This window comes from Ixodes scapularis, unplaced genomic scaffold, assembly GCF_016920785.2.
Source record: "Ixodes scapularis isolate PalLabHiFi unplaced genomic scaffold, ASM1692078v2 PGA_scaffold3__209_contigs__length_174095766, whole genome shotgun sequence".
NCBI classification, from domain to species: Eukaryota; Metazoa; Arthropoda; class Arachnida; order Ixodida; family Ixodidae; genus Ixodes; species Ixodes scapularis.
In genome coordinates this window covers 56,077,747-56,088,423 of record NW_024609868.1, presented here as the reverse complement: position 1 = coordinate 56,088,423, position 10,677 = coordinate 56,077,747, and the positions used below count along the sequence as shown (strand labels likewise).

The 10,677-nt window shown below is 49.1% G+C and overlaps 1 pseudogene; it reads right to left on the bottom strand.

The window, feature by feature from the left end:
* Positions 1-9,265: 9,265 nt before the first annotated feature.
* On the bottom strand, positions 9,266-10,310 carry LOC120841942 (annotated as a pseudogene).
* Positions 10,311-10,677: the final 367 nt, after the last annotated feature.

Below are 10,677 nucleotides of genomic sequence, written 5' to 3'. Positions count from 1 at the left end.
TGTTCATAAACATTTTCCCGACGTTTCGGGAGCAGTTCGATCCCTTGTTCATGGGTATGACAGAAAGAACACGCGTCGCCTGAAGGCCCGTTCACACTCTTGCGACCGAGTAAGACCGAGAAAGACCAGACCGGTTTTTAAGCCTCTTGCGATCTCTTAGGACCAGCCCTGCTGCATCGCATCCGGTCCTAAGAAGTCGCAAAAGGCTTAAAAACCGGTCTGGTCTCTCTCGTCTCGAGTCCCGACTCCCGAGACGTAGCTGATGGGCAGGGAGCCCGAAGAACGATTTACGTTCCCCTTTGTGCGTTAAATGAATCAAGACTCAACGAAGTGCGGCTTTCGCCAATTCCTCTCCAAGGCCAGCACGGTGCTTTCCTTGAAGTCGGCGTCTGGCCGGCTGCTTCTGCGTTCTCTGCGAGGGCGCTTACCTCCACATGGTTCATCCGGACATCGTATTTGTGTCGCGAGCCTCTGTGCGAAGTTCTTGCTTTCGCCAACGTATGAGGCCGGGCATTCTTTACATGGTATGCGGCAGACCAAGCTCTTTTTTGGGGGTGCCCATCCTTCCGGAGGGGGAGGCAATGACCGATTGTCGACACGGGCATTACGCGACACAATAACGATGTACGCGTGACCGTTTGCTAGCCAGCCACCCAAAGAAAATGTCAGTGTGATGGTGCTTAGCATCTACCACTGCGCAGCAGTTCACCAGAGGAGAGTCGATGGCACGCAACCCTTCCTTCGTGTAGAAGGAGTTTGTTTTTTTCTGGGCGCAGCCGAATACATACATAGCGTGCATGTGACGTCTTTCGCGGCCATACGAGTTTTTTATGCGCCGTGAGTGTTCAGTTCGCCGTGTTAGCTTCATACCGCAGAAGTCGTAGTTCAAAGAAACCAGTAAGTAGAAATTACCACAGTACCCGCCAATGGGGACACTTGTAAGCCATGTATAGGCTCCACTGCGTAGATGTGGAAACACAGTTGCACGTGCGTGCAACAAGGCTGTCGAAATTTAGCCATGAACAGACCGTCGAAGGTTGGAGATCGAATCGGTCCCACGGTTATTCAGCCAACATGAAGATACAGTCGGAGACAGTTTAACAACCCGATAAACACTCCATTTCCTGCGCAAAAATGTTTTTCGACATTTTGTCGCACGCGCAATTAAAACCCGGCGGGAGGAAGAGCGCGAGTGCTAGAGGCTGAGTATAATGCATAATGCCTGACAACGCAGCAGGTGTTTGTGTAAATAAATAAATATTGATCTACTGGGTTCTTAATATGTGACCGGCTACAGTCTGTCATCAAGTGGTTCACCTTTACTACTCAGCTCCAGGAGAAAATTTTGGCTATAACGTACTTTCTTGAAATATTTGACGTAAATCACGCAGTAGTGATTACACGAATGCACGCTGGTATGAGGCCCGTCAATATATAAACATCAACGAAATCCACGCCAAGCTCTAACGCGGACTAAATCAAATAAGGGAAGTATTTCATGGAGTCATGCATGAAGGGTGTCTGAAAGAAGAGATTGCAAAACTATAAAGGTTGAAAACGTATATGAGAAGAAAAAAGAAAGTTACAGAATACAAGTGTAGCTGCGACAGCTTACGTTCATTACATGAAAGAGGTGGGAACCACAGTCCAAGTGTCTAGAGTTTGCCGAAAACTCACCACACAATTCTTGACCCAATCTTTCGTAGCTCCACGTCACAGCCAGGAGGGCGGCGAGGACTATGCAGCAGGCGACCTTCATGCTTCTCAGCGGGACCGAAAGTGCTGACAGGTGCTGGAGTCCATGGACTTAAGTAAGCCGCCCGAAATCAGCGATGACGTTTCGTTTGTAGCGTGAGCTACACTGGCCGAGGTTGAGCAGTTTCGCGTGGCTCCCAAAGAGCCGTGCTGTGCAAGCGCGAGGAGCAGTGACGTCACACGGCGCACAGCTGGCGCGCCGGAGCCGCCGCGCGCTCCGCCGCTCCGCCGCCACCGCCGCGCGCTCCGCCGCCGCCGCTGCGCACTCGCCGCCGCGCGCTTCGCCGCCGCCGCCGCGCACTCGCCGCCGCGCGCTTCGCCGCCGCCGCCGCGCACTCGCCGCCGCGCGCTCCGCCGCCGCCGCTGCGCACTCGCCGCCGCGCACTCGCCGCCGCGCACTCGCCGCCGCGCACTCGCCGCCGCGCGCTTCGCCGCCGCCGCCGCGCACTCGCCGCCGCGCGCTCCGCCGCCGCCGCTGCGCACTCGCCGCCGCGCGCTTCGCCGCCGCCGCCGCGCACTCGCCGCCGCGCACTCGCCGCCGCGCGCTTCGCCGCCGCCGCCGCGCACTCGCCGCCGCGCGCTTCGACGCCGCCGCCGCGCACTCGCCGCCGCGCGCTCTGCCGCCGCCGCTGCGCACTTGCCGCCGCGCGCTTCGCCGCCGCCGCCGCGCACTCGCCGCCGCGCGCTTCGCCGCCGCCGCCGCGCACTCGCCGCCGCGCACTCGCCGCCGCGCGCTTCGCCGCCGCCGCCGCGCACTCGCCGCCGCGCGCTTTGACGCCGCCGCCGCGCACTCGCCGCCGCGCGCTCTGCCGCCGCCGCTGCGCACTTGCCGCCGCGCGCTTCGCCGCCGCCGCCGCGCACTCGCCGCCGCGCGCTTCGCCGCCGCCGCCGCGCACTCGCCGCCGCGCGCTCCGCCGCCGCCGCTGCGCACTCGCCGCCGCGCGCTTCGCCGCCGCCGCCGCGCGCTCCGCCCCCGCCGCCGCGCACTCGCCACGCGCGCTCCGCCGCCGCCGCCGCCGCCGCCCCCGCCGCCGCCGCCGCCGCCCCCGCCGCCGCTGCGCGCGCCTGGCCGGTCTGCGCATTCCAGAGCAGTGACGTCGTAGCCGCGGCACAGAGCCGTGTATTGGGAGAGTTTGGCCAATAGGCGGAGCAAAGGCCGCCGCCAGCGCCGAATATTCCCCCCGCGCTTAGAGCATAAACTAAATTTGTGACACAGCGTCGACCAATCAGGAGACCGCGATGTCGCAATATTGCAAACGACATTTAAAGCGTGAAATAGAAGCGTTCAATCTCGGCCTCTCTACTCCATCTCACAAATGTCTGCAGTAAAGACAAAGGCACAGGCGCGTGAGCCTAGTTCAGCAAAACGCCTTTGATTGTACGAGAACTTGTGCATAGAAGGCTCTTTCCAAAGCCACGTGCTCGTGCCTATGCCTTTGTCTGCACTGCTGATGTTTGTGCAGATAGAGTATAGGTGACAGTTCGCTCTGGGCCGGCTTGCTAGAACTGCGTCTAAAGGCCTGCCCAAACAGGATACTACAGAACTCACGACTCCGGCGAATCGTGCCGCGCTCCGCTTCCGGCCGTCGGAGGGAAATATCCCCCCGTCAAAGCTGCCGGGGGGAAACTTCCCCCCGTCCAATCTCCCCCTCGCTTCCTTCACGGCGGCCTTGCTCTGCTCATCACGTGGGTCCGCAGAGCCACTCACACGCTCTGTTGGCTGTCGGTCAATCGCTCAAGGCCTCCGCCGTTTTTCAAGTCCCGAAAACAAGAAAGTGATGATTAGAGTGTGAGGGGCAAGCCAGGCGAGCGCGCGTAGTATCCAAGGTCATGTCATCTTCCAGCAGTTCTGTAAATTTCCTATTGTACCTCGTATAGACAAACAAACCTGGTTGCTTTGGAGTTTAATAAAATAAATTATATATTCTTAAGTTCTCGGTGTTTCTACATACAACTAAAAGTCTCACTGTTGCGCACTGCACTCTATTATTATTTTTTTTCAAGCTACGAACGTGGATTTTGACAAAGAAAGCTGAGCCAGGGTGGCCGAAACGCACCCTTCGACGCAGGAATGTCCGAAATCCACCCGAAGCCGGAGCTCCTTGGCCTTCGAGCCGAGGCGACGGCGGTTCGCGAGGGCGTTGGCGAGGTGAGCCAGACGCAAGTGGCGTGTGACGTCAAATCTCACGAGCACCGACGTCAAAGAAAAGTGGGGGAGGCGAGGAGAGAAGACACGATTGTGAAAATTTTCACGACTCCTGCAAAACTTTTCACGACTCCGACAGACCGCAAAAATAGAAGCGTCCGCTTCAATTTTCACAATTTTTCGGAGTCGTGCGTTTTGTAATGTCCTGCTTGGACGCTGAGACTGACTGAAAGAAAAAAAAACAGTGGTGGGGCGCGCGAGCGTCTTGAGACGCGGAGTCCCGCTCGGCTCGTGCGCAGGCTTTGGCAGTGCTTTCTTTCCCCGTCTCGGCTGTGACGCTGTTTCTAGCAATTCGGCCCTGGTTTGGAGCGCACGTTCGTTTATTCTACACTTGAATATTGCCGTGACTAAAACCTCACATGCACGAAGTTTTCAGTCACCGAGAGCCTAACCTTTTCACTCTAGCGACGCTAAAACGGCTCAAATTAGTCGTGTCCCATACTTACAGCGCACGACCACCGCTAGGGGCTGTTTCGCGGCCTGTGGTTGGCCCCGAGATGCTCGCCTATTCAAACCAATGTATGGCCAAACTCGCTCAATAAACGGCTCTGCCGTGGCAGACGCACTGGCGCCGCCGCGTGCCCAGCTGTGCGCCTCCGTATAGCCAAGTCTGACGCTGCACCGGAGCCGCTTGTTAGCGCCTCTCATTTTGTGCGCATAAGCTCACGCTGCGTATATCCTGGCATATCCGAGCTAAGCCACCAGATTTTTTTTTTTCCTTGGGATACGCGTTCGTTTTCTTGTTTTGGCCGTAACACGGAACGGCTGCCCAGATGGCACGTCGGAGCAATACTACTGGCGCCGCGCTCTGGCGCGAAGCCGCCCTCTAGAGTTGTACGGATCCGGTTGCAATGGCGTCGAACACGTTAAAACTCTACTGCGGCCGCATCGCAATAATATTGTGGCTTTTGTCTGTTGACAAACGGTGCTTATTATTTAGGGAGGCGAAACTTCACAAAGAAACGTCGCGCGTGTGCCAGGTCTCCGGATTGGAGGAGATAATCCTGGCGTAAGAACATTTGTCGAAAGCGAAGTGCGTCTCGCAGGTACAAGACAGCGTCGCCTGTGATATCCGCTTCAAGTTAAATGCTGTTTTTCTTTATGTTTCGCTCGTTCTTGCAAATCAGAGCTATTCAAGCAAAGATGCGGATGCTATATTGTTCAAATTGTCTTTCTCCGCACAGCTGCGCTGTCGCACACGCTCCTTGAACTCGGGCAAGTGCTCTTAAAAAGTCTGAGTTACCGACTACTGGAAGCATGCCACGGCTGTGGTGATTCATGCTAAATAAGTCAATGACGAGGCAGGCACCGCCAGACCGCAACACTAGATCAAGCTGTATTAAAAAAAAAAACTTAAAAAAAAACACGAAGCGGGAAGCGAATACGGCCACAGCTCATCTCTTCTGCTCCCAGAGATTTTGGGAGGGTCGGACAACAAATTAAAAACGTTTACTATACGCCGCAACACCTTGTTGCTTTGACGCACGTGCACCACTGCCGTCAAAGTGGTAACATCGTAATTCACGCACTTGCGTCACCAGTCCACTCATACTTTTATAAGTAAAAAGAGTGATCGCCAATCGACTCCCATTTGCGCCAGTATTGTTGTCTTTTTTTTTTTTTTTTTTTGCCTTTCTAATTTGGTTTCAGAATGATAAGGGCGAACACAGTTGCGAATTACTACAAATAAGATTTTGCGTGAGCTTTTTTTGTTTTGTTTTGTGCTGTTTAGGCGCAGTTATACTTTATATGTCGAGAACATCCTGCGCCAGAAAAGTATTGTCAATATTAATTCCTCCTCTCTGCAAAAAATATAATTAATTTTAATTTTAGTCATACATTTTCAGCAATTTTAGCTTTGTGACGTGTCCTGTTTCTGTCCCCTTTATGTGGCTTTCATTTTACACATCTAACATTGCCAACCCGCTGCTATTCCTCGATCCAGGATTGTTCGGGTGTCCAATTTTTAAAGTTCTTTCGAAAGTAATTAAACCTGTTGTGGGCTAACTACATAATTTTAATGATATAAAAAAACTAAAGTACAGCCGTCGATTTATTTTTAATTATTCGTTAAAGTCAGTACAAAGTAGGAGTTAAGATTATCTGCCTCATATTACCTCAAGTCCTTCGACGCTTACTCGCTTTCTTTTGCAAGTATTGGGGAACAAAATTGGGAGCGGGTAAGCAAAGTGAGCTTGGTTCTAAAATTTAATGTTTTAAACATGGTAACTGTCTATTCGAGTTTCTTTTGATGACCGCCACGGTGAACCATCGTAGCTACTACATAAGGGACGCATCGTAGAACGTCAGCTGCGGATTCCGGGCATTGCGGGCGCGAGCTCAGCCCACCCTCATAATGACGGCTTCACCGAGCAACGCAAAACTCTTGCAGGCTCTTGCGTGTGATCTACAAAAAGTCTCTCTTAATCTGACAAGTTGAGGCCCCTACGCACATGTGCATTTCAGAGCGTTTGACTGCGCTGTGTCGAGAAACAAAAGCAAGTAACCGGAACATCTGTGCTTTGTATGAAGCCTGGAATCCAATGCAAGGAATAGCTTGGCACGCAACATACGAAGCAGGGAGGTCCTTGTTTCTCGCAGCCGCAACGCAGCCAAACGCACTAAAACGCTCTCAAACGGAACTGTGCGTAGGGGCCTTAAGCGTAGCTGCACTACTGAATGACGCGACAAGACTGGGAAAAATAAGTAACCATGTCCTTCGCACAACTGGTGTTTATGCTTCTAGCGATGTCCCTTGAATCAGATACCAGGAACCGAATAAAAGTTTTCGAGAGACATTTATCTTTTTGTTTAATACGGTGCTGCGGCATTTGAGTACGAAACAATACCTGGTGCCCTGCACTTTTGCATTTCGTTCTCTGCTTTACGAAGCGCGAGTCCAGCACGACAAGCGCACCAGCCTCCCGCGTCGCCTGCTCCTCGTACTGCTGGCAAGAATGGGCGCGTCTCGCCAGGGGAAGGTGTGGCGCTGCGTGTGCGCGACGAAACTACAGCCGCACAGCCCTATTTGACGACATTTGATGGCTGATGTGAAATCGTCTGGTATGTTCTTGAGAAGGAAATTGCTTACACGAAGCTGGCCTGGTCACCTTGTAACTTCCACGACGGGTGCTTCGAGACGGAGAACGTCTAATGATACCGAACAGTATCCGATCTGCCAAGACGAGATTAGGAGCCATATCGCGATAGAAACGACTGACCAAAAGCGCAAGGGACGCGGTACGAAAATAGCAAAATAGTCTTGCTCTGAAAACGAGCATTTTTTTTTCTCAATTTGACCAATTTGACTATGCGCTGTTCATTTTATTTATTTTTACTTAGAACATACTAGAGGCCAGAGACTGGCCCAAGCAGGAGTGAGATCACAACAAGTAAAATACATGTAAGCACATTGCAAACCAAAAATAAAACACATAGATATGCCTATTCTAGGCATATACCAATAAATTCCATACGGGAGAGTGACGTGCAAAATACTAAATTGCAAGATGTTTTATATAAAAAAGTAAGCACATCTAAGAAACATAAATATCAATGGCATCACAAAAATCGTCAGTCTCAAAAACGCTAAAAGGTAGAAAGTTCTATTCTGAGATGGTGCGGGGAAAGAAGAAAATTTTGAAACGATTAGTGCGTGCAAAGATTGGTGTCAATGAATATTGATTATGGTGCCTCGTAGATCGTGACATTAACGGAATGAGGTGATTATGTGTGCCAGGCCCCAAATCGTTTCGTATCATAAGCAATAAAAATCTTGGCCTGGAGAGCTTCCTACGCAGCTCAAGTGTAGTTACGCCATTCGTTTTTATAAGATGCAATGAAGAGTAATCTTTTAAATTTTCCATAGATTAACGTGACGCGCGAGTATAAACCAGTTCCAATTTCGAACTGTTTTTTCTTTTTTTTTATGAAGGGGTTTTAAACGAGGCTGGCGTATTCAACTTTCAATCGCACAAAAGTGCTATAAGCGTGAAGTCTGACATTAGATGGTGTTTTCATTAGTTTACGGAATGCGGATGAGCAGATGTTATCGCAGTGTGTATCCCATGAGAGAGTCTTAGAAATCTTCAGTCCTAGATACTTGTAATCCGAAATTTCGCGCGCAGGGGAGCTCCAGACATCGTAAATAAACTAAAGAGGAATTTTTGGTTGGTAACTCATAAGAAAACAGTTTTTTCTATTTTAATTTCTTTTGCCATTCGGCACACCAATCTTAAATTTTTGGAAGTGAAGGGGTTAATGCATGCTAGTTGGATGAGCTTGTTATATATTTGAACTAAACCCAATAATCCACAAAAAGTCTAATACTTACACTTTTATCGATGACTAACACAATGTCATTAATGCATATTAGAAATAACAAGGGCCCCAGAACGCTGCTTGGCGTACACCCGAAGGTACACACAACCCATCTGAAAATTCGCCACCAATATCAGCGAAATGTTGACGCCCTTGTGGTATATTTAATTTATTTAACAACAGAAATCGGAGGACCGACATATTCTTAATTTAAGTACTAATTTTCTATGAGGGACCCTGACAAAGGCTCTACTAAAATTCAAGAATATGACGTCGACCTGACCAGATTTATCGAGACTAGCGGCGAAGTCGGAGACCGTGGTTGAAAGCTTAGTTGTGGTGGAAAACCCCTTTCTGAAACCATGTTGCAAGGGGGACAAAAGGTTGTTTTCCTTCAAAAAAGAAGAAATAAAATGTGAAATAATAGGTTCCATGAGTTTTGTAACAGGTACATGTGAGAGACATGAGACAATAGTTTTTTTAGCGATAATGGGTCTCCTTTCTTAAATACAGGAACGACACGTGCTAAGAGCCAGTCATTCGTGAACACACTGGTGACAAACGAAATCTGAAATATTATCGTCAAAAAAACGTGCGAGTGACTCTGCGTACCGTCAAAGAAAAATATTTGGAACCTTATCGGAGCCTACTCCAGACTTCGTTTTTAAACAGCGTTGAGAAAACACCTTGGTAAGGAATAAAATAAGCAGTCATGGGTAACGAAGAAGCGCGGTATTCATACTCGTCATTTTCTCAAAAAACTGACTAAAAATAAAAGTTGAAATACTGATCAATTTTTTTTCTGAAACAAGACTGTCAGTTATCATAATGTTTTCAACAGGATTATTCTTGCTGGCCAGGTACCTCCAAAATGTTTCATGGTCATCCTTCCGAAAAGCCGATATCATTTACAAAGTAGCTTTCTCTAGCCTGTGGAACTCTGCTGGATAACTCAGTCTGTAACACACGTGCCCTCTCGGGATTCTATTTTGTTTTTGTCATTCTTTTTAGTCTACGTTTGAGATTAATTATATTTTTATCGAACCACGAATTGGTTCGTTTTGGACACCTGTGTCTATTAGGAATGAAGTTGTCTAAGTCTAAGCAAAGGGCTCACATCAGCTTAAATATTTGCTAAAGAACAGATACATTGAAATAAATTTTTTTCGAAGTCAGAAAATGCCGAATCTAAGTATTCAAGAACACTGTAATCATCAGCACGACTGAAATCTTTGACAGTCGTCACTGTGCGCCTTTAATTGGCTGGAAGCCATACCAAAAAGCAACAAAAGTATAGTAACTTGGGATCTGACGCACCATCCACAACACTAACATGGCAGTCAGAAAAGGCACTGGTTACAAAAATTAGGTCTAAAAGTGAACAACCTGAGCCCTGGGCATGTGTAAACTATGTTAAAATTTGTGATAAATAACATGCAAGCATTATGTCACAAATCATTTTAGCATTTTCAGTGGAAGCACTTGAAAAAATCATCCAGTTAATTTCTTTAAGATTAAAGTCGCCAGAAAGGGTAATATTGTTATTTTGAAATCGTAGTAAATGGTAATACAACCTTAGTAAAAAGAGATTGTGAACTTGGGGGCTTATACACCAGCACACAAAATTACACTTGAACCGCACACATTCAATGTAAGAAAAAATCTTTCCTGTAAAGTAAAACAGCGCCGATTTATAATTTAAACCTCCCCTCTCCCTCCCCCCCCCCCCCCCCCCCCCCGCGATGAACAATCTCTTCTAAATACTTTGCGCCATGACGGAATTACTTTTGTATCATTAATTTCACCAGTAAGTCAGGTTTATGTGGTGATCGTCAGTGAGGATTGTAGTTTAATATAATGAGCTCCAGCCTATCTATTTTGTTGAAAATGCTACGAGCATTGAAATTTACGACACGTAGTTGTTTGTTTACAGCTTGTGGAAGTGCCCGTCAATCCTTCGAATGAGCTGGTGACGCAGATGAAAGCAGTACGCTTTCGTTTGCAGCCTTGTCTCAGATATACGAGTCATCATTAACTCGGAGCTTTTCGTGAACCACAAAGACCCTCTTACCATTAGCGTTTATCGTGTTTGGCTCTTTCCCACAACTTTTTCCTTTTATGTTGCATGCTCTGTGAACGTACGATGGGGATTGGGAAAGGGGGGGGGGGGGGGGGGGGGGGGGCAGAGGTTATGCCAGGCATTGTGCCTTTATCTTTGCCCCCTCTGCGGAAACAGATCCCCAAGTCTTCTTCACAGTCTTCTCACAAGCGTTAGGGTTGGGCTACCGACACAATTTTGTTCTAGGCGCGCGATCATCTCTGCCTCTCTTGTTTCTCTCGTGAGTGTGTTTTTACTACTCTATGACGGTACTTTTCCCGAAATCTGCTGAGCATCC